Source organism: Pelophylax lessonae (assembly GCF_965119305.1).
Source record: "Pelophylax lessonae genome assembly, chromosome: 3".
Taxonomy (NCBI): domain Eukaryota; kingdom Metazoa; phylum Chordata; class Amphibia; order Anura; family Ranidae; genus Pelophylax; species Pelophylax lessonae.
In genome coordinates, this window is record NC_138770.1 from 23163175 (window position 1) to 23188173 (window position 24999).

The 24999-nt window shown below is 44.8% G+C and overlaps 1 protein-coding gene and 2 pseudogenes across 3 annotated transcripts in view; 2 read left to right on the forward strand and 1 right to left on the reverse strand.

Annotated features, from left to right (window-relative positions):
- LOC309550248 (uncharacterized protein) overlaps positions 1–24999 on the reverse strand; it is a gene marked incomplete at its 3' end in the record, with an annotated part of 251308 nt that overhangs the window by 16709 nt on the left and 209600 nt on the right. The window lies entirely within an intron of this gene.
- Positions 626–17088, forward strand: LOC309549783 (annotated as a pseudogene). Its single transcript has 5 exons — positions 626–688; positions 8539–8745; positions 8866–9007; positions 16087–16314; positions 16483–17088. The product of its transcript is annotated as an uncharacterized misc_RNA (transcript).
- Positions 17490–24999, forward strand: part of LOC309549784 — a 41634-nt pseudogene continuing 34124 nt past the window's right edge. Inside the window, exon 1 of the transcript in view lies at positions 17490–17563. The product of the transcript in view is annotated as an uncharacterized misc_RNA (transcript). The remainder of the gene's footprint in view (positions 17564–24999) is intronic.

A 24999-nucleotide genomic window follows, 5' to 3' on the forward strand; every position in this document is an offset into this window, starting at 1 on the left:
GCCTATTACACCTCGAACTTTTAACTCTTCCATTAGCTCGTCCCCCACAGTTATAACCTTTTGTATAACTTGGCCCACCCAATTAGATTGTAAGCTCTTAGGAGCAAGGCCCTTGTAAACCCTCTTTTATTGTAACTGTACAGTCTTCCTTTAGATTATAAAGCACTGTGCAAGCTTTGGTGCTCTATAAATCTTGTAAAATAATAATAATAGGAAGAAATGTCCACACATGGACTTCAACAGGGACCACAAGACTACATACAGTATAACACTTGTACAGTGTCTCCAGGTAGATTTAGCCTGTAATTAATAACACACAAATGTCCATATAAAAATGTATTCAGGGACCCCTGATACCACCTTTGCATGGCTTGGATGTAACCCCTATTACTAGGAACTCATAAAAGTCCACGCACTGTCATGAAACTTCACATCAAAGGACCTTCATTCCAGGTGTAAAAATAAAAGTCTATCCATCAAGGAGAGATACAGAGAGCATTACCTCAGGATCAGATGGGGGAAAAGACTGACGTCTGACCAGTTTAATTGATATTCCAATTCCCTCAGAGACTGCCCAGCCCACTGTAGTGTACTCAACCCTTATCTATCAGGCCAGATAGTAAAGATGGCACCCATAGAGACAGAGAATAGTAAAAAGCATTCCTGCCCCTTTTCCCTGAATAACAGGGTATTCCATTGATTAACCCAGTCCCTCCTACTGGGAAAATACAGCCAAAGGCTAATCGGTGATGTGACGTCATTACATCCACATGTCAGAAGCACCATGACACACAAGAAAATTACAATGTACAAAATTGTCATGATGTACATGTATATGTAATGCCACGATGGGCTGAGTACGAAGCCACTTCACACACTAGCTAAAAGGGAGTGTTTCTGGCCCATAAGGCAGGCCAAACTCGGTGGGGGGGGGGGCAAAGTGAAAAAAAATTGAATATGGGAGCCAACAAACACCAGACACTAGAGTGTATTTTACATTAAAAATTGAAAACACCTCAAAGCCACCCAACATCAATTTCAAATTGAATTGTTCTATCCCTATAAACCTCCCATTGTTCTGAGGTTCACCATGCCAATCCAGAGGACATCATCGATGTACCTAAACCAACCAAAGATGTTGGTCAGGTACCCTGACTAGGCCTCATCACCAAACACTCCCATTCTTCAGCATAAGGGTTAGTATAGGCCGGTGCACATTTTTGTAGCCACTGTAGTACCTTGTGCTTGGCAATATCATCTGTTGCCAAACATTAAAGCGGAGTTCCGGCCGCAAAATCGTTACATTAGATTTTGTGTCATCTGAGAGCGTTTTAAATCATTTAATAACATACGTCCTTTTTCGGGAGTATTAAGGCCTCTTGAATTTAATGTCAGTACTTTTATATTGGCCATATTGTCACGCTAGAAAATGGAAAGGGAAAGGAAGGGAAAGAGAAGAAAAGAGAGAAATTAAAAAAAAAAAAAAAACACAGAACCAATCCCACCCATCCACCCACCCAAAACTGCAAAATTAACTACTTGTTATTTGTACGCACACCCTCAAACCTAAAGGCTTGTGCGTAGTCCTATGTAGGTTCGTGGTTGGGCAGGGCCTCAAAGTGAGGTCCCAGCTCTTTCCCCCCCCCCCCCGAACCCCCCGAACCCCCCAGACTCTTTATACTCTAATATTTTATAATCAGCAGAAAGCCATTCTTCTATTTGTATCTCTCTTCCCTCTCACGGAACAGCCCTCTATATCCTTTGAGCATCCTTAACGCAATTTTAATACTATAAAATGAGGAGTAGGATCTATAAAATGGGCCCACTCACCCAGCGCTCAAATGTAAGTAGACAATAAATATACAATAAATATATATGGTCCTATTAAAAGGACCTGCAGCTGCTGCTATTACAAATAATACATGTTAAAAATGGGTGTATCTCAAAAGTGATAAAACATGCTCATCTCAACTTCCAATAATACACTAGCAGCGCTATCATAAGAAGAGAATAAAGTCTCTGTGATGGAATATAAAACGATGTGAGACAAGTTCACGCAGAGAGTCCACAGAATCAAAGATGCAGCTCCTCCACAACTGTACATTCAGATCCTAGAAAGCCTCCACCTCACCGATGTGCACACCCAATGGTAGTACACTTACCAGAGGCCGCTGGATAACGAGCCAATGTATATCTCAAAAACACAGGGATGTGTGGTCCATTGGTAGCTGAACGGTAGTTTGACCGTCCAGGTAACGAGCAGCAAGCTATTCATCAGTGGGAAGTGACAGGACACAGGTTTTACCCCAGTTTTACACGCTTTACTTACCATTTGTCTGTGAGTGCAATATTTGAAGAATTTGTGTGTTGGAATAAAGGGGATTGTTATGCAGTATCACGCTATGTGGTGTTATTGATTTATTCACATGCACCTGGTATATGCGGAGCGATTCCTGTGTATAAGTGTGAGGCGAGAGTCCCTTCCTGGTTTTCAAGTCTTTGGTGGACCACACATCCCTGTGTTTGAGATATACATTGGCTCGTCATCCAGCGGCCTCTGGTAAGTGTACTACCATTGGGTGTGCACAGCGGTGAGGTGGAGGCTTTCTAGGATCTGAATGTACAGTTGTGGAGGAGCTGCACTCTTTGATTCTGTGGACTCTCTGCATGAACTTGTCTCACATCGTTTTATATTCCATCACAGAGACTTTATTCTCTTCTTATGATAGCGCTACTAGTGTATTATTGGAAGTTGAGATGAGCATTTTTAATACTAGTAACATAAAAAAAAAAAGTGAAAGAAGGGAATCTCTTGTTTTCTTACCTGGATAATACAACTAATTTTATAGTGCTCAAAAAAAAAAAAAAAAGGGGGAAATTCCTCGATCCCCTATTTAGCGTGTGTAAATAATTTTATAGTGTCAAAAAAAAAAAAATGTATTTATACCCAATGTTTATAAATCTTGTACATTGTTTATACTCCAAAAAAAAAAAAAAATCCCCAAACCCTAAGCACCCCAAGTGTCAATTCTAAATGTATATATCTTAAGCAGTGAAATAAAAAAAAAAACATCAAAAACGTGACTATAGTGGAAAAAAAAAAGGGGGCTCCAAAAATATGAGTACAAAGAGGGAGGAAACCCCTTTTTTTCTTTATGTAGCTTGTGTAATGAAAAAAAAATTAAAATATTAAAGTGGAGTTCCACCCTGTTTCACAACTTTGCAGTTTTAGTTCGGGCTGTGCATTCTCAAGATCAATTGGGCATTTTTTTTTTTTTTTAAGTTTCCTACCTTATTTTTACTTCATTATAAAGTTCACTTCCTCCTTCTTCTTGCTTCCTCCCCCCCTCCTCGGCCGCGGCCGATGTCGTCATTTCCTGATTCGCATTGCTTCATGGGAGCTGTGTGTAATAACTACCAGAAGGCAATCGGCCTCTCCTCATCTCGCGTTTTTTAAAACAGGAAATGACGCCTCGAGGGCCGTTGTCATGGCTGTGGGTTGATGCTGTTCCTAGTCTGCCTTCACTCACAGCAGCCCCACTCTTTTTTATTTATTATAGTACCGCAGCGGCACAGCCCCACATCTCACGGGGTGTCAGAGACCAGTGACCCGACCTGAACTCGGCTCAGCTTATCCCGGCGGTGTTTGCAGCATGGGAGGTGGAGGGGGCGCTGTTAGGAGTGTTTCTGTGACACTGATTATTTGACAGGAGAGAGCGGGATGTGCTCCCTCTCTCTCTTCTTGCCAGGCTTCACACTCCTATCACTGTAGCGGCGTCCTTCGGCTTCTCCTTACCTTATGTCAGAGCGGAGGAGGAGCGGTGGAGGAGCGGTGGAGGAGAAGCCGATTCCTAAAGCTTTGCACAGACAGCTGCCGAGGGAGAGATACGGCTGCAGAAGCAGAAGGGGAGAAGATTGCGGCTCAGGAATGACACTGGATGTCAGATCCGGACTATACAGAGTTTGTTACCCGCCCCCTTTCCACATTGTTTGCTGGGAGGAGAGGGGATAACAAACTCTGTATAGTCCCGATGATCTGACATCCAGTGTCATTCCTGAGCTGCAATCTTCTCCCCTTCTGCAGCCGCATCTCTCCCTCGGCAGCTGTCTGTGCAAAGCCAAAAGTTCAGTAATCGGCTTTTTTCTTAGGTTCCTCCTCTGCTCCTCCTCCGCTCTGACATATGAAGAGGAGAATGACCGAGGGATGTGCCGCGCTGTATCTGAGGTCTGCCTGCGATGCTTGAAGAAAGGGAGAACTGCGCTCGGGGGCACAAATCTTATCCTGTCACCAATCCCACCATGAAGTAATCATCTTCTCCCCACCCTGCTAGTACAAATTCTCTTATTCCCCCCCCCCCCCCCCCCCAGGACAATCCGACATGGGGGGGGGGGGGTGCTGGGATGGGGAATTTGAGAGGTGACAGGATAAGATTTCTTCTAGCAGGGGATTTGGGGGGTTGTGCTGGCTGACCCAGTGCTGACCCCATAACAGCGTGCCATGCATCCATCCGTCCATGCATGCAAAGTGCTAACCCATAACAGCGTGCCATGCATCCATCCGTCCATCCATCCATGCATGCAAAGTGCTGACCCCATAACAGCGTGCCATGCATCCATCCGTCCATGCATGCAAAGTGCTGACCCCATAACAGCATGCCATGCATCCATCCGTCCATCCATGCATGCAAAGTGCTGACCCCATAACAGCGTGCCATGCATCCATCCGTCCATCCATGCATGCAAAGTGCTGACCCCATAACAGCGTGCCATGCATCCATCCGTCCATGCATGCAAAGTGCTGACCCCATAACAGCGTGCCATGCATCCATCCGTCCATGCATGCAAAGTGCTGACCCCATAACAGCGTGCCATGCATCCATCCGTCCATGCATGCAAAGTGCTGACCCCATAACAGCGTGCCATGCATCCATCGGTCCATCCGTGCAAAGTTCTGACCCCATAACAGCGTGCCATGCATCCATCGGTCCATCCGTGCAAAGTGCTGACCCCATAACAGCGTGCCATGCATCCATCGGTCCATCCGTGCAAAGTGCTGATCCCATAACAGCGTGCCATTTTCGTCAAACTGGCGGCCCTCCAGCTGTTGCAGAACTATAAGTCCCATGAGGCATTGCAAGGCTGACAGTTACAAGCATGACTCCTACAGGCAGTAGCATAATGAGACTTGTAGTTCTGCAACAGCTGGAGGGTAAAGTTCCCCATCAGCCAGACAAGAGTTTTCTAGGTACTAGTTGGCAGTATGTTTTTCTCTGTTTCTCTCTGTCTCTCTCTCTCTCTCTCTCTCTCATGTGTCTTCCTGGAGGCGGGGAAGGGATATAGAGGGTGGCAACTTCCTCCTGAGCCAACGTTTCTATAGCAACCTGTACTATGCCTAAAGCATAGTACTGCCCATGTGCGGGATTTCCTGCTGCATTCTGGGTAGCCAGAATGAACAGCAATCAGGAAGAAGGTCAGGAAGTCTTACACTGCTGTTTCAGACGCCCTTAGTAAAGATGACAATGCACAGGCAGCAGTTTTAAAAGTAAGATTTTCACTAAACAAATACACTGTTCAACTCATAAATATGCAAATAGCAGTTTTGTGAAGCGAGATGTATTAATATTAATGTGCTATTTTTGTTAAAAAAATTATTCTGAGGGTGGAACTCCGCTTTAAAAATAAATAATAAGAAAGGAGGGGGATGAAAAGTAATATTTTATTACCATCCTCATAATATGTAAATAAATCTAAACACATGCCTGCCATATATACATGTTTATAATTCTTGTACATTGGTTATACCCAATGTTTATAAATCTTGTACATTGCACATTGTTTATACTCCAAAAAAAAAAACCCTGACCCTAAGCATCCCAAGTGTCAATTCTAAATTTATATATCTTAAACAGTGGAAAAAAAATCATCAAAAACGTGACTGTAATGGAAAAAAATAAATAAATAAATAAAAGGCTCCAAAAATATGAGTACAAAGAGGGAGGAAACCCCTTTTTTTATGTAGCATATTATATTACATAATATAATTTAAATTTTTGAGGGGTAATATGTTATTTGACTTCTCTTCCTACAATATGTAGTTAACCCGATCTATAGATAAACCTCCTCTTCTCCATCTTTCTCCAAAAAAAAAAAAAAAAAAACAAGAAAAAACCTACCACAGCAAAAAAAAAAAAACCCACCAGGTGTCCACCTCACAAAGTGAAGGAAGGGAACCTGTTGTTTCTCTATATATCTTATGCATACAATTCCCTGCGCTTTCTGTCAGTCTCCCTCCTAGACTCGGCTTCCTCCTCCGACCGCTGTTCCAGCAGGAGCTCCGCCTCTTCATACACACTCAGGGAGGAGAGAAAGGGGAAGGATATACAGTATATACACACACAGCACAAGGCCGTGTTCACACTACCAGACGTTTCTCAGGGCTGCAGTTCCTCTGAGCTCCACAAGGTGGTGATCTCACTTCTACCCAGACAGGAAGTCTCTATGGAATACAGACAGGAAGTGATTTTAGGTAAAGAGGACGTTCCATAGAACGTAGAGGGAGACACTGCATGATCTGGTGGCAGAGGAGGTAATAAGTAGATTAACCCCTTCAATGGGATCAGTTGATGATTAATATATTTCGCTTCCAAAGCTGACCACACATGGATGGAAATGTGAGCGATCTCTGCTGAACCAGCTGAATTTCCATGTATCTATGGTCACCTCCCCTCCCCCCCATCTCCTTCATTATGTAAGTCATGCTGAGATAATCTCCCATTGGCTGAGCAATATTCTCATTTGTCTCTGAGCTCCTTCTTGCTATTCCTCGTCCTGCCTGTTGTTTCCTTGGATTGATTTTCTGTGTAGTGACCCCGGCTTCATCTCTTGGATGCGCTCGTCTGTTGCTTGTCCTGACCTTTATCCTGATTCCTGGATCTCCTCCTCATCTCTCCTCCATATCCTCTTACACAACTTTTCTCCACACCTACAGTGACCCTGGGGGTGGAAACTTGGCACCAGCATGCAGCAAAATCAATCCCCAATATTAGTAGCTCTGGAGAAAATTGTCTGCTATTTACACTCCGTTCCTCCGCACGTCACCTGATCACATGAGAGATTACTTTCACAGAATCCTGACAGATTTCTCTATGGTAAAGGTCAAAGTTCACTCTTCATTTTAGGAGAAGTGGGAGGCACCCGGGAACAATGATTTGGTTAGCACAGGATCCTCATATAGAGGGTCCCTCAAATCTCCCCATCTAAATGTTCCTCCATCCAGAGTCTATATGTCCTATGACATCACACTGACCTCACAGCTCCTCCCCCCAATGTCCATCCATCTGGCTTTTTTTTCTCATGCTCTTAGGATGTGGGCGGACCCTTGGCATCCTCACGTAAAGTGGGACTGTTGGTCCTGCGTTGTATGTAATGATGTCAGAATGCCTGCAACAAGCTTTTACCCTGCGTAGTGTGGGGGTCCTGTGTCGGTAAATTATACCTCAGTCTGAGGTGGGGCTTTAATCAAATGGAAACCTGAATGGTGAGGTGAGGAGGATTCTGGGAATTTCATTTGATTTTACTATTTGTGTTCAGACCTAGAGTTTTCCTCCTGTGAAGTCTGGAGATCATATGACCATCACATTGCCTCCACCTCCCCCCCTGATAGAATAGAGAAATACAAAGAAGATTCTAGAAGTCCCCAGAGAGATCACGGAGGAGAGGTGAACGGTGCTGGGAATTCTGGGACATTATCCAGTAACAGACAAGGGATGTGTCTGGATGGTGACTGTATCATTGTGTGTGTCAGGTTCCTATAAGGTGTCAGGATGTCACTGTCTATTTCTCCATGGAGGAGTGGGAGTATTTAGAAGAACACAAGGATCTCTACAAGGACGTCATGATGGAGAATCAGCCGCCCCTCACATCACCGGGTAAGAGGAGACTTTATTGTAAAGGAGAGAGCAGTACGGAGGCTCCACCTAGATCCCCCATCATCTGATAAACACATAGAAACAATGTATTCAGTCAGTGTGTGTGTTTCCTACAGATGGATCCAGTAATGGGAACCCACCAGAGAGATGTCCCCGTCCTCTGTATTCCCGGGATTCCACACAGGAAGGTCACACCATCCCTCACCATCATCAGGTAGATGAGGAACAATCACTGATAGTATCATTAGGATCTGTACATTATCTGCATTGTTAGCATTGATGTCATTTTTATTATATATTCAGAGTGGAAACCTGAGAGATTCTAAAGTTGAGGTTAAAGAAGAGATAAAAGAGGAGGATGATGAGGATGGGGTGATGGAGGAGTCAGAGTTTCTAAAAGAACACAAAGATCTGTACCAGGACACCATGGTGGAGTCATCCAGCTACAGAAACCCACCAGAGAGATGTCCCCGTCCTCTGTATTCCCGGGATTCCACACAGGAAGGTCACACCATCCCTCACCATCATCAGGTAGATGAGTGACAATTATTGGTAGTTCTGATTTATATACAGTATATTTGTTACAATGAATGTTTTATTATATATTCAGAGTGGAAACCTCGGGGATGATAATATTGATGTTAAAGAAGAGTATAAAGAGGAGGATGAGGAGTATGGAGTGATGGAGAAGTTTTCAGAAGGACACAAGGATATGATGGAGCCACCTAATACCAGGAACCCACCAGAGAGATGTCCCCGTCCTCTGTATTCCCGGGATTCCACACAGGAAGGTTACACCATCCCCCACTGTTACAAGGTTGGTGAGACAGAGATTATAAAACACAGACTCATGGAGACAATGTGTGGATTTTTATGTGATGTCACAATAATAAAGCTTATATTTTACAGATGATATTCTTTAATTTTCTTGATTTAGAGTGGAGATCCAATCGATATAGAATTTGAGGTTAAAGCAGAAGAAGAAGAGAGGTATGTGAGGGATGATCAGCAGTCTATGGAGGAGGATGGAATAACGGGGACATTTATAGAGGAGGACACTCCTACAGAGATCAGCACAGGTGGGTCATTAACATTAAATACATTCCTCCACCCATACTGCTCACTGATTGGTCCAGAGTAGGGCGGGGACTGGGGGATATCAGCCTGTAATCCCCTGGTCACTTTCCTGAGCTGTGTTCCCCGTCCTGTATTCCTGTATTTCTCTCGGATAATCTTCCTTCTCTGTGCTGCAGACACAATTTATGTATCTAGACTGGATTTATGGGGATTCTGGGGTTCAGCTGGCAAAAAAAATGTGCATGATATAGGCACCTAGGTTATGAGTTTTGGGTCTTCTGCCCCATGCCTGAGTCTAATGTCTTGTTCCAAACAAATGAAGAGGAGATACTGCACACCATATGAAAGGTTCATCTCCAATCCTCAATATAATGTCATGTTCCAAACAATAAAATTGTCATCATTTCAATAGCATTATTACTCAGTGATGTTTGGTTGGGTAAGGTTGTATCATTGATCCATGTCAGATCTCTTTTTTTTTTTTTTTCAAATCTTTTATTTATATAAAAGACAACTTCCAGGCATAATAAACAGTAACATTCCTTATAGGACATATGCTGAGACAGTGCATTACAACATTGAAGACAATTCAGTCATAAGGTTGAGATCTACATCGGTGGTAGAATAAGAGGTGTTCTACAATTCCTCTAATGGGAGGAGTTATGCAGGTCTAGAAAGTACCCGGAGTTGTTTGTTCCAGTTTCGCATAACGGGGGGGAAGGGGTTAGGAGGTGTGGAGGGGGGGGGGGGAGGGTGTAGGAGGGTTAGCATTGGTAAAGCTATGGCCCTACATCAGCAATACTTTCCACCAATATTTTAGAGCTCCCCCAAACTCAACATGAGGTCTCTTTAGTATTGCCACCCTTAATGAAAGAGCAGCCTTCATCAGAGATGACAAATATATTCCATTGACCCCAGGTTTTGGTATATCGTTCGTGTTGGGGACGTGTCGAGAGAACAAGGTTTTCCATTCTATTTATTTCTTTGAGCCACATGCCAACAGTCAGGGCCTGTGGGTTTTTCCATTTAAGAGGGATGCACATTTTAGCAGCATTTAGAAGGTGACGAATGACAGAGTTTTTATAGGTCTGGGCCGGGATGTTAGAAGCATGGAGAAGGAAGAGAGCAGGGTCATTGGGGAGCGGTTGGTTTATAAACCTCTGAGACATTTCACGTACTTTCTTCCAGAACTCCACTAGTTTAGGACACAACCAAAAACATGTAGGAGTGTCCCCCGGCCCTTCCTGGCATCTCCAGCACTGATCAGTGAGTGTGGGGAAGAATCTGCTCAACCTTGACGGCGTGCGGTACCACCTTGTATGGAGTTTGAAGTTGGTTTCTTGTATTTACGTGCAGATGGATGATGTAAATGTAAATGGAATGATGTGATTTTGTTGGTCTGGATTAAAGTTACAGTCTAAATCCCGTTCCCTAAGAATGGGGGTTGGTAAGTCCCCTGGGGTGTGATCAGTAATGCATAGGTAATGGATAATACCTGTGTCAGTATTCTGTCTTAGGAGCAATGTTCTTCGAAGGGTGTAAGTTGTGTGTTGCGTTTACTGGGAGGTGGCAATGAGTTTAAGAAATTATGGAGTTGCAATGCTCTCCAGAAATCTAGACGGTAGGGTCCCGAGGAGTCCATGAGGTCTTTGAGTGCAGGCCAACTAGATGATGTTGAAAAATGGGAGGCTTGGAAATAGCCTGACTCCATCAAGGTCCTGAATGTTTTATCTTGGTAGCCCGGGGTAAACTGGGGATTCCCCAGTATGGGTGTCAGTGGTGAGTGCGTTGGGGAAAGTGAAAGTTGTGTGAATAATTTAGAGCAGGTTCTTATCGTGTGACCTATGAGGGGATGGCGTCTTATGGAGTCTGGTAGTGAATGGTGGCACGATGAAGCTCTATGGAGGGGTATGTCGCATTGGGCCTGTTCTAGTCTGGGCCAAAGCTTTGCTTCACCATGACGACACCAGTCTGAGTCTCCCCAACTGTGTAGCCTGATAGTACTTGCATAAGTCCAGCACTGCCAGTCCATCTGGTAATTTAGGAAGCAAGAGTTATCTCCTACATAGCCCAGGTCGCTTATGTGCCCAGATAAAATCCACTAGTAGGGTGTCCTCTTGTGTAAAGTAATGCGAAGGGATGAATATCGGAAGTGCTTGAAAGAGGTATAGGATCTTGGGAGTATGCAGACTTTAATAATAATGCATCTCCCAAACCATGAATGGAGGCCAGAATTCAATTTATCTTATAGAATGTGGACTTTCTTTAGGAGGGGAAGAAAGTCGAGCGTGAAGATGGGTGAAAATTTGGGTGGTTTGAGAGTGCCCAGGTATTTCAGCGCTGAGTTCATCCATTTTAGCTTAAAATGCAATTGCAGTTGGTGGAGAAGGGAGTTTAATAAGCCTATTCCCATAGCTTCAGATTTAGTAAAGTTGATATTTAGATCGGACAGAGTGCCATATGCCTCAAACTCGTGAAGAAGATTCGGTAGAGAAATTATGGGATTTATGAGGGAAAATAACATTGTCTGGATACGCTGATATTTTCTGCTGGGTCACCCCAACAGTCATGCCTGAGATATCCGGGTGGAGGCGTATTCTACATAAAAAGGATTCTAGTGATAATGTGAAGTGTAAGGGTGACAGAGGGCATCCCTGTCTTGTCCCATTCCTAATTGTGAAGTAGTCTGATAAGACACCGTTCGCCTTAACCTGGGCGGCAGGGGCAGTATAGATCTGGGAGATCCAATTTAGCATGGTGTTGCCGATGCCAACATGTCGAAGTACTGCAAACATAAAATGCCGATTTACTCAATCAAAGGCCTTCTCTATGTCTGTGCTTAGGAGGACACAGGGTGTGCGGGTCTTGGTGGCTACATGTAGGAGGTTGAGGACCTTGGTTGTGTTATCCCATGCCTCACGTGTAGGCACAAATCCAACTTGATCCAAATGGATGAGTTGCGTCAGATGTTGTTGGATCCTAGTTGCTAGGATTTTGGTGAACAGTTTAAGATCGACATTTAGCAAGGAAATGGGTCGGTAGCTACTACAGGAGGTGAGACCTTTTTCCCTCTTTAGGGATGACTGAAATGTGAGCTTGTAAAGTCTCTTTGGGGATATATGTCCCAGAGCCCCATGTATTAAACATGTCAGCCATAAACTGTCCAAGTGACGGCAAGAGTGTTTTATAATATTGGATGGTAAACCTTCCCCACTTTGGAACCACCTATGGCCTGTTTTAGTTCAGCCAAGGTGATGGGATCCTCTAGGGATTTACTGTCAGTGTTGGACAACCAGGGCATCCAGAAAGAGAGCAGGTATTCCTCTATATGGGTCTGTTGGGGTTTGTAAGTTATAGAGCGAGGCATAGAAGGATTTAAATTCTTGCGATATGTCTAGGTAACGCGGCTTTTTGACCTGTGCGGGAGATAATAGGTTTCTTCTTGGAGGGATCTAGCCAATAGTCTGCCACACTTATTTCCCGACTCATATGACATTTTACGACAAATTTGCATGGCTGCCTTAGCTTTGTAAAGTAAAAGGTCATTAATTTGCCTATGTAGAGTCATAGGTTCTACCTCTGAGGAGAGTGACAGAGCGTGTTTGTGATGAGACTCCAATGCATGTAAAGCTTGGAGTAAGGAGTCTAGTTGTGCTGTACGCTGTTTTTTGATCCAGGAGCCATGCTTTATGAGCACCCCACGAATCACTGCCTTGTGTGCCTCCCAAATGATTCCGGGGTCAGTATCTGCAATGGTGTTAGTCTGAAAGAAATGGTCTAATTCTCTACACCTGTCAAAACAGTCTCATCTTGGAGTAGGCTTTCATTTAGTCTCCACATTCGGGTTCTTGACCTTCGAAAGTCAATTAGTGCGTAAGAAAGTATAACAGGGGCATGGTCGTACCATGTAATAGAGCCTATTAAAGAGTCACGGGATTGTGTGTAGTTGACAATGCGGCATCAAGAAATAGTCTATACGAGAGTATAGTTGGTGAGGTGAGGAATAGAAAGAATAGTCTCATTCTCTGGGATGCATCAGGCGCCACACATCTATCAATTGTGCACTATGGAGGGACTTTGCAATACGTTTGCGGACGCCAGGGGGGGACAGAGGATCCCAGAAATGTATCCTCCGAAGGAATCGGAGGGATATTAAAATCTCCCCCAACAATTAGTTGACCCTCAGAGAACTCCAGGAGCTTCTCCATACCTCTAGTAATGAACTCATCCTGCTGGCTGTTGGGAGCATAATAGGTGGTCAAAGTCACTCTGACGTCACCAACATTGCCCTTCAGAAACAGAAATCAGCCATTGGGGTCTATTAGAATATGCGAGGAGGTCCATGGTACCGTACTGGAAAAAATGATAGAGGCTCTTTTTGATTTAGCCTCCGGGTTAGTAGAGTGGTAGGCCAAGGGGAAAAACTCCTTCTTAAATAGTGGAAGCTTGTCATCCCTGAAGTGGGTCTCCTGTACAAAGGTGATATCAATTTTAGATTGTTTAAATCGTTCAACAAAATTTGCCTCTTTTCCGGGATGTTAAGTCCCTTAGCATTGATCGAGAGGATCCTGATGTTATCCATGTGTTTAAAAAGGGCGAGGGGAAGGTTGGGAAGTGAGGTTAGGAAGAGGTAGGTGGAGGGTAAGTAAAAGGGCAAAGGGGGGGCGGGGGTATGAAGAGAATGGAGATAAAAAAAGAGGAGGCAAAGATGGTATGAGAGAGGAAGAAAGGAAAGTCAGGCAAGCAAAGAATATGAGAAAGTGAAAGAGAAGGGGGCAATCCCACAGAGAGAGGCCTCAATTTACTAAGAGATAGCAAAAAAAATGCTAAGACGCTCACCAGCAAGGAGCCGGATAAATGAGCGTGTGCCTATGTGGGGTTGTGGTTGGAAAGAGGCAAGGGATGGGGGATCCCCACCCTCCCCCTTCTACCTCATGTGCCCGTGGCTTTTTATATCCTGCCCCACAATGCACCGAGACAACCCATCTGTGCCAATCTCTGGGGCTGTATCAAAAGCCTGTGTGTCATTGGCCAGGTTTCCTCCAGCATCCAATGTGCCTCCCCATTGGATCAGCTGGGGACACTCCCTTAGACCAGATGAATCACACACTGGGCACACTGAGCAGACCTAACTCACAGATCCTGCTCCCTGATAAGCAGAGTGCAATATAGAATTTACCTGCTGCTCCTCTGATAGGCAGACAAAACTATACTCCCTTTCTAGCACCTGACTAGGAGGGTGCTTTATCTTTAAAAGACGTTGATGTCCGGGTAAATTTGAAAAGTTGTGGGACATGTGGTTGGATACAGCTGGCCTTGGTCCACAAGAATTAACACTTCAAATATTAGTCCTAGGACCAGATTGAGGGTACCTTTGATGCTGGCAGTGTGTTTGCTGGGTTTGGTGGAGGAAATGGCACCTCTTAGAGCACAAAGAATTTTATTGTCGGTTACTCTGTTCTACGCGTGCAAGGCTATTCTTCTACATTGGAGGAAGACCGAAGCGCCATCGGTGGAGTATTAGAAGTCACCAGTGAACACGATGCGGCCATTTTACAAAGCCACATACCTGAATAGAGTATGCGTTATATAGCAGGGTTGGACTGAGAGGCCATCTACTCTTCTCGGAGGTGATTGTGGTCTGCCACCGGTGAAGGTGACGGTCACCTTAGAGGGGTGAGTTGAGGTCCCCTGATACTTAGGGAGGTAACAAATGATGTCTATGCCTAGCAGACGACAAGCAGTGGTGAGAGGGTGGGGGAGGTGGGGGTATGGACCTGGGTGAGAGTCTGTGTGGGGGAGACACTGCCGCGTTGAGGTTCTCCTTTTGCATTTTCCTATAAGTATTGTAGTACATGAGCATTGCACTGAGGTTGGGGGGATGGGGAGTTGTTTTGGTTGCCTTGTTTGCTTTTTTGCGATTAAAAATCAATAAAAATAATTTTCAAAAAAAAAAAGCTGAGTCCTAGGAATGAATAAACAGGAGGGAACGGTATAAGGCGCAGGCCAAGGAGATGTTGGGGGAATGGGTGGAGTCAGTGAGATGTTGGGGGAGTGGGTGGAGTCAGTGAGATGTTGGGGGAGTGGGTGGAGTCAGTGAGATGCTGGGGGAGTGGGTGGAGTCAGTGAGATGTTGGGGGAGTGGGTGGAGTCAGTGGAGGTGGGGAATGGAAACATGCAGGAGTGACTATATATGAAGGTTACGATCGCTGTGTCTATGACTGTACAAAGCGGAAATATTGTGTACCGAATGGAATGGACTTTTCTTTCTTTATAATAAAACTTTTTCTGATTTAAAAGAAAAAAAAAAAACACTCAGAAAAGATGAGTAGGGAAAATGTCAGTGGCCTCCACCTGTAAAACCATTCCTGTTTTGGAGGTCGTCTCATTGTTGCCCATCTAGTGCACCTGTTGGTAACAACCCCCTCTGCTACTTCACTGACCAGATGAATATCCCAGCAGGAGTTTCCCTGACTTGATGCTATACTCTGATTATAAAGTGTTGAGCAGTGTATATGAGTGTGGAAAACTCTTGGTAATTTTTCTTGTCTTCTGACAGACGGACTCTGTGGTGGGAATAGAAGGACATCGGAGGAAGATGTGACTACAGAAGATAATGACATGGCATCTTCTCCAGAAGTAAATCCCGTTCCTCATAATATACATGACAGACCTCACCATTGGAGGAGATCATTGGAATCTCCTGATACTTCACATAGTCCTCTAATATCTGACAGTGCCGACGGGTGCGGGAAACCATCTCATCTCAGGAAATCTTCTTTATACCATAAAGGGATCCATACAGGAGAGAATTCATTGTCATGTTCAGAGTGCGGGAAATGTTTTAAATACAAAAAAAGCTTCCTTAGCCATCAGAGCAAACACACAGGTGAGCTTCCCTATTCATGTTCAGAGTGCGGGAAAAGTTTTAATTATAAAAGAAGCCTTCTTAGCCATCAGAGAATACACACAGGTGAGCGTCCCTATTCATGTTCAGAGTGCGGGAAATGTTTTAATCATAAAGGAAACCTTCTTAGCCATCAGAGAATACACATAGGTGAGCGTCCCTATTCATGTTCAGAGTGCGGAAAATGTTTTAAACACAAAAGAAGCCTTCTTAACCATCAGAGAATACACACAGGGGACCTTCCCTATTCATGTTCAGAGTGCGGGAAATGTTTTACTGAGAAAAAAAGCCTTCTTATCCATCAGAAAATACACACAGGTGAGCGTCCCTATTCATGTTCAGAGTGCGGAAAATGTTTTAATGAGAAAGGAAACCTTCTTAGCCATCAGAGAATACACACAGGTGAGCGTCCCTATTCATGTTCAGAGTGCGGAAAATGTTTTAAACAGAAAAGAAGCCTTCTTAGCCATCAGAGAATACACACAGATGATCTTCCCTATTCATGTTCAGAGTGCGGGAAATGTTTTACTGAGAAAAAAAGCCTTCTTAGCCATCAGAGAATACACACAGGTGAGCGTCCCTATTCATGTTCAGAGTGCGGAAAATGTTTTAATCATAAAGTAAGCCTTCTTAGCCATCAGAGAATACACACAGGTGACCTTCCCTATTCATGTTCAGAGTGCGGGAAATGTTTTAATGAGAAAGGAAACCTTCTTAGCCATCAGAGAATACACACAAGTGAGCGTCCCTATTCATGTTCAGAGTGTGGAAAATGTTTTAAACACAAAAGAAGCCTTCTTAGCCATCAGAGAATACACACAGGTAACCTTCCCTATACATGTTCAGAGTGCGGGAAATGTTTTACTGAGAAAATAAACCTTCTTAGCCATCAGAGAACACACACAGGTGAGCGTCCCTATTCATGTTCAGAGTGCGGGAAATGTTTTAGTAAAAAAGAACACCTTCTTAGGCATCAGAAAATACACACAGGTGAGCGTCCCTATTCATGTTCAGAGTGCGGGAAATGTTTTAGTCGAAAAGAGTACCTTCTTACCCATCAAAAGAATACACATGGGTGAACGTCCCTATTCATGTGCCAGGTGTGGGAAATGTTTTAATAACAAAATAAACTTTCTTAGCTATCAGAAAATGCACAGGGGTGAGCTTCCCTGTTAATTTTTAGATTGTGGGAAATGTTTTAATCATAAAGGAAACCTTCTTAACTATCAGAGAATACACACAGTTAAGCCTCCCTATTCATGTTCAGGGTGTGGGAAATGTTTTAATAATAAAGGAAACCTTTTTAGCCTTTAGAGAATACACATGGGTGAGCTTCCCAATTCATGTTCAGAGTGTGGGAAATGTTTTGCATTTAAATGTTTACTTGTTAGACACCGGAAAGTTCATACAGGCGAGCGTCTCTAATCTTGTGCAGAGTGCGGGAAATGTTTTTTTTTTTTTTCTTTAAATATATGATTTTATTGTAAAGGTTGAACCAGATAAACAATACAATACAGTGTAATGTAACCATAACATGCAAATTACCGAGGTAAATAACACATAAGTAGAAAGAAAGCATGCATGTACGTGCTGCTAGTGCAAAGGTCAGGACAAATACTGAAACATCAACAGAAGAAAACAAGTGCGTCATGTAAGCATCTACAAATACAAATAACCAAGTTTCCGGGGCACTAGGCCCATGTGGAGGTACTCAAGGTTGTCGTGTGCCAGCACCAAAGAAGTGGTAGTGACCAATGCGGACTCATCGTCTGCGCAGCACAGTTCCAGTTCAAGGTTCAGCAAGTAAGGCTAAGACAGCAATAGAGAGATAAAGGGAGAACAGGAAAGAGAAAGAGGAGGACATGCAGAGAGGGGGACAAACACATCAACAGGGGGGGCAAGGGGATAGGGAGGGAGGGGGGGGGAGGAAAGGGAAAAAGGGGGGGGAAGTGGGGGGGGGGCCGCTCCGCACTGGTTCCCGGGGACCACTCCCTCCGCAGATGACTTTCTCGTCTGGATTCAGGAGCCCAACAGAGATGTTCCCCGTTCTGACAGGACGAAGACCTTCCAGTATCCCCATACCTTCTCATATTTCTCACGTTGGTGGAGCGCCGTGAGGGTCAAATCCTCTAGTCTATTCGACCAGCCTCCGCATGCAGTCCCTGATGGAGGTCTTCTAGTACTGCAGGATGCAGGACTTAGCCGCACAGAGGACATGGGGCACAATAGAAAGTTTATATTTCCTCAGAGGGATGCTGGTGCGCTGCAGGAGGAAAAATTCCGGCGTGTCTGGGATAGTATGTTCGGTCAGATCTCGTAGTAGGGAGCCCACCGCGGTCCAAAAGTCTTGCAGTTTCGGACAGGACCAGAATACATGAAGCAGAGTACCCCTGTCTTCCTGACAGCGCCAACAGGTATCGGAGGTCCCCGGGAAGATTTTGCTCAGACGGGAAGGGACCCTGTACCACCTGGTGAGCAACTTATAGTTGGACTCCTGCAGTCTGGTACAGGTCGGCGTCTTTAGAGCTATGGTGCAGATGTTGAGCTTCTGCGCCGGCGAGAGGGAAATCTGGAGATCTTGCTCCCATTTGGAAAGGAAGGGAGGGGTGGAATCCTCCGGCGGGGAGACCAGAAGGTGATATGCTGAGACAACGTGTGTGGGAGCATTCCCTCACCCTCACAAAGTACCTCAAAAGGGGTCAATTCCCTGTTGAAGAGGTCAGGTTCCGGTAGGGAGAGGAGAAAGTGTTGCAATTGCACTGCCGGCCAAAAGGTGAGGGCAAAGCGCCCCGTCGGGTCCGATAGCTCCGATATGGAGGGCCAACCACCTGGGCACATAAAGCAAGACGCCACTCTCTTATCACGGTCTACCAGCGGTTGGAATGTTCGACCCGTCAGGCCCAGAGAAAACGCCGGATTCCCCAAAATCGGAAATAGCGGAGAAGTCGCAGAAGAAATAGCGGGGTTAAGGAGGACCGGGGCCAACACAGAGAGGGTAACCCCAATCGTAGGGTGGGATACTAGAGCAGGTGGCCAGTGCCTCTTACACCAGGGGGCGCCCCCTAGGGGTATCGTAGATTGCGCCAATTCCAGGCCAACCCACAACTTGTACGCTGAGTGTCTGCGCCAGTCTAGAAGGCGACCGAGGTGTGTCGCCAAGTAATATTTGTGCACATCCGGCAGGGCCAGGCCGCCATAGTGCTTGGGGAGTGCGGGAAATGTTTAACTAAGAAAGAACACCTACTTACACACAGGTGAGCGCCCTTTTTATTGTTACGAGTGCGGGAAATGTTTTCCAAACAAAGGTTTATTTCTTAGAAACCAGAAAGTTCATATGGGCGAGCGTCCTATTTCATGTTCAGAGTGCGGGAAAGTGTAAAAATAAAGGAAATATGATGAAACATCAGAGTGGGCCCCCTGCTGGTACTACGGGAAATGGACGCTGGATTGTAACAGGTGGAACTGTATAGTCCATAAACAAATGTGAAACCACCACAGTCCACTCGGGGTTGGTTTACACCCGCATCGCCCTCTGACCCACTGTGGGGATGGCAGGCAGCTGGGAGTCCTTATGTTAACCCTTTATCTTCCATTGGTGAACATTTTTTATTGGTTGCTTCATGTTGTTGCTCCTTTTTGATTTATTGAAGTAGCCGGCTTCTTATTGGTCCAGCCAATGTATGATTATTAATACATTTGACACATTTGTTAATTCTATTATAAAAGATTTAAGCTTTATTTTATTCATATCATTACTGTGTGGTAATCTCTTATTCTGATCTTGTCCAATAAAAACTCTTCGTACAATATTCTGTGCCGAGTCTTCTTTTTTTTACCAATGATTAGATGATCGGTGATTGGAATGTGATCAGTTCATAGAGAGTCATCCATTGGGGTTTTATTAGTGAAATGGAGAGTGGAGAAGGCACCACATTGACAGCCATTGGAGGCCCTTTTTAAAGCCCTAAACCTTCTGGTAACCTGTCTATGACATTAGTCTTCCAAACTCTATCTCACTGAGCTAAGGCCAGAAGAGTTCCAGGAGTTCTTCTCTGTCCACAGTTCCCAAACCAAAAGGAGACATCCACCACATCTTCAATCTTAAGGTCCTAAATTTCCTCAGCTGGGCCCAGGAGTTTCACATGTAATCCACCAGGTTATAGCCTCTCTCTTTATCAGAGAGACTTTTTGTTTTGACCACCCCACATACATGTACTGCGGCAGGGCAGCTGTTCTGCACAGAATCACGTACCTGTACGTCATCTGCTTTTCCGGGTCTGGGGCCAGAATAATTCCAGGAGTTCTACTCTAATCACAGTTCCCAAACCAAAAGGGCGAATCCACCACATCTGGACACTGGACAAAGCAGGAGCCAATCAGCGAGTTCAGCGGACATGATGTCCACCGGCACCCGGCAATCGTTCCTGAGAGGGGCGGAACAGTGGTCTGCCAGTGTAAACAAGGCAGATAGCCGTTCTGTTAGTAGGGAAGATGGAGATCCTGTGTTTCTGCTAATGAAGGAAGGAGATACTAGCTAGATTATATATAGTCCAGCCAGCAATAAATATCTAAAAATACCAATGATCAGGGTAGAGGGTAATCCAGAAAATGTCACTGGTCTTTGGTTATGGGGGTACAATAAAGGAAAGCACAGGACCACCTATGGCTGCTGTCCTTGTGACTGGCTCTGTATAGACCAAGAGGAAAGCTCTGTAGAAGGAGCCAAATACTCTGACTGTGGAGCTTTGGTCCTCTTCTCGTCTGGTACCTCCTATCCTTCTGGTGATGTCACTTCCGCTGTGCATTCCATGCTGGTTAGCGTGGCTTCTTGGGGCTCATCCAGGCTCCCGAGCCAGCCATCTCTCTGCCCAGCAGCCGGAACAGATGACAGCGGTCCTGCCGGATGGTTCTAGAAGGATCCACATCCACAGACTCTGACACCAGATGAGCACTTGTATATTTTACCTCTTGTGAGTGTTTTTAATCTTTTGCTTTTAAAACCCTTTAACCAGGATACTACGCTTCCTTTAGGGTTGCCACCCATCCAGGATTCACCTGGACAGTTCGGGTTTGGAATCATATGTATGGGTTTCAGGCCACCTGAAACCCGGACACAATATTCAGAATGGACTGCGGCTCCCTAAGTACCACGACCCCTGGGTGCATAGATGTACACACCTACCTCATCCCCATACACAGACAGGAGAGGAGAAAGGGCTTGGTCTATTCCTCCTCCTACCCCTACCTCTCTGTCTGCCCACCCACACTCCAATTCCTGGCATTCTGTGCCTCAGGAAAGGGATGTGTGTGGGCTGGAAGTTTGAAGCTCAGCAACTGGCAGATACATTGTGGATGAAAGGCTTTGATGCCTGAGTCTCCATCCTCGGGTGAGCTCACTGTCCAATGTCTATGACTGAAGTCTCTGCCCTCTCTCCCTTCCCTTTCTCGTGCCTCCAAGTGAGTGAGTACAATAAGGTAAGGTTTAAGCGGTGCCATGTAGATTCTGATGTAAGGGGGGCTTTGGGAACCCTAATTAAAGGGGGAATTCTGGGAACTCTGAGGTAAGTGGGAGGTCCACAGCATTCCCCCTAAACCACTTGCCGCCCGCACACCCACCGTCAAATGACGGCGGAGCTGTGTGGCTCTCGTTCACATGACGGCTTACCAGAGCAGCCTCTCTCGTGCGCAAGTGGGGGCACGCAGTGCGGCGATTGTGGTCGCACCGTGCTGCTTGGACAGGGCGCGACCCCGATCTTGGAAAAGAGCCAATGACTTGGCTCTTTACCCATGTGATCGACTGTGTCCAATCACAGCCGGTCACATGTAAATGAAGAAGTGTTGTTTATCGGCTCTCTTCGCCTCACACTGTCAGAGTGTGTGGCGAGGAGAGCCAATCAGTGGCTTCTCCTTGAAGGGGAGCCTAGGAGAGGTAATCCGGGCACTGATCATCAGTGCCCTGATTACAGTAAGGAAAAAAACAGTACCCATATCTCCCTCCAACCAATGCCCATCAGTGCCCATAGTGTTGCCAGTCAGTGCCTGCTAATCTGTGCTGCCCATCAGTGTCCATGAGTGCCACCCGTCATTGCCCATCAGTGCTGCCTATCAGTGCCCATCAGTGCGGCATATTAGTACTTCCTCATCAGTGCCCATAAGTGCCACCTCATCAGTGCCGCCTCATCAGTGAAGGAGAAAAATGACTTATTTTCAAAACTTACTCACAGACAATAAGAAAAACTTTTTTTTTCAAAATTTTCTCTTTTTTTTAATAAATAAATAACCCAGAGGTGATTAAATACCACCAAAAGAAAGCTCTATTTGTGTGAAAAAAATAATAAAAATGTCATATGGGTACAGTGTAGCATGACCGCGCAATTGTCATTCAAAATGTGACAGCTCTGAAAGCTGAAAATTGGCCTGGGCAGGAAGGGGGTGAAAGTGCCCGGTATTGAAGTGGTTAAAAATAAAATTTTGCAGTGCATGGCTAAAGTGTTCAGGTTTTGCTTGAAGAAAAGGTGACAACCCGAGCTTCCTGTGTGATTCTGCTAAGCAGGAACACGGATCTCTGCCTTCCCACAGTTAAAGCACCTCCCCCCACAGTAAGTAAGCACTCCCTAGGAACACATTTACCTCTCTGATCACCCACTGATGTTAACCCCTTCCCTGCCAGTGCCATTAGTACAGTGACAGTGCATATTTATTTTAAATCTTTTTCACTGTATTGGTATCACTGGTCCCCAAAAGAGTATCAGTTAGCTGTGCGATTTGTCCACCGCAATATCGCAGTACCACTATAAGTCACTGATTGCCGCCATTTCTAGAAAAAAATTAAAAAAACAAGAAATTCTATAAAAATATCCCATCGTTTGTAGAAGCGATAACATTTGCACAAACCAATCAATAAACACTTATTGCGATTTTTCTTTTTAACCAAAAATTTTAGCAGAATACATATTGGTCTAATCTGATGAATAAATTTGATTTTGTTTACATTTTTTTATTGGATTTTTTATAGCAGAAAGTAAAAAATGTTTTTTTTTTTTTTTTATCAAAATCATCCGTCTTTTTTTTGTTTATAGCACCAAAAATAAAAACCGCAGAGGTGATCAAATACCACCAAAAGAACGTTCTATTTGTGGGGAAAAAAGGACATCAATTTTATTTGGGTACAGCGTCGCACGACCGCACAATTCTCAGTTAATGTAATGTAGTGCCCCATCGTTGGTGTCAATGGGAGGGATTGTGCCCCATTGTTAGTGTCAGTGGGTCTCATTGTTGGTGCCAATGGGAGGAATTGTGCCCCATCACTGGTGTCATTGGGATAAATTCCGCTCCATCATTGATGTCAGTGGGAGAAATCATTCCCCAAAGGGCCAGATAAAAGCAAGCAAAGGGAATCTGGCCCCTGGGCCGCAGTTTGGAGACCACTGTTCTAGACAGTTCCATTTGCCCAGTTCCATTCCTGTCCCCAACAACACAACATCGTGTCATTGTGGGACAATTCGGTCCGTTCTGTGGACAGTCCAAGTCACCTGGCACTGAAAACCAGGCTGTCCCTGACCTGTCCTTCTCCACCAATAAGAGAGAACATACCCAACCTTTATTATAAGTTAGAGTTAGGATTAAAATTAAATTTGGAACGTGATGCATCCTTCCATTTCTTCAACTCTTTTTCAAAGTTCCGGGAGGCATTACATTGAGCATGAGTATATGCCTCAAACATTAGTTTATCCATTTCCCAGATCTAGTCTCCGAGGGTAGGAGGACTGGGTGAAACCTAACGTGAGGCTATCAGCTTACTGGCTACAATGAGGGAAAAAAGTATTTAACCCCCTGCTGATTTTGTATGTTTTCCCACTGACAAAGAAATGATCAGTCTATAATTTTAATGATCGGTTTATTTTAACAGCGAGAGACCGAAAAACAACAAAAATATCCAGAAAAACACATTTCAAAAAAGTTATAAATTAAGTTACATTTTATTCAGTGAAATAAGTATTTGATCCCTTATGATTCAGCAAGATTTTCAGCTCCCAGGTGTCTTCTATACAGGTAATGAGGTGAGATTAGGAGCACTCTCTTAAAGGGAGTGCTCCTAATCTCAGCTTGTTACCTGTATAAAAGACACCTGTCCACAGAAGCAATCAGAGTCCAATCTCTCCACCATGGCCAAAACCAAAGAGCTGTCCAAGGATGTCAGGGACAAGATTCTAGACCTACACAAGGCTGGGATGGACTGCAAGAGAATCGCCAAGCAGCTTGGTGAGAGGGTGACAACAGTTGGTGCAATTATTCACAAATAGAAGAAACACAAAATAACTGTCAGTCTCCCTCTGTCTGGGGCTCCATGCAAGATCTCACCTCGTGAAGTTTCAATGATCATGAGAACGGTGAGGAATCAGCCTAGAACTACACAGGAGAATCTTATCAATGATCTCAAGGCAGCTGGGACCGTAGTCACCAAGAAAACAATTGGTAAAACACTAAGTGGTGAAAGCCTGAAATCCTGCAGCGTCCCCCTGCTCAGGAAAGCACATGTACAGCCCATCTGAAGTTTGCTAATGAACATCTGAATGATGCAGAGGAGAACTGGGGGAAAGTGTTGTGGTCAGATGAGACCAAAATCAAACTCTTTGGCATCAACTCACCATGTTTGGAGGAGGAGTAATGCTGCCTATGAATCCAAGAACACCATCCGCACCGTCAAACATGGGGGTGAAAATATAATGCTTTGGGGGTGTTTTTCTGCAAAGGGGACAGGACACTTCATCGCATCAAAAGGGACAATGGACGGGGCCATGTACCGTCAAATCTTGAATGAGAACCTCCTTCCCTCAGCCAGGGCATAGAAAATGGGTCATGGATGATGGGATTTCTAGCATGACAATGACCCAAAACACACGGCCAAGGCAACAAAGGAGTGGCTCAAGAAGCACATTAAGGTCCTGGAGTGGCCTAGCCAGTCTCCAGATCTTAATCCCATAGAAAATATATGGAGGGAGCTGAAGGTTTGAGTTATCAAACCTCAGCCTTGGAACCTTAATGACTTGGATAGAATCTGCAAAGACGAGTGGGACAAAATCCCTC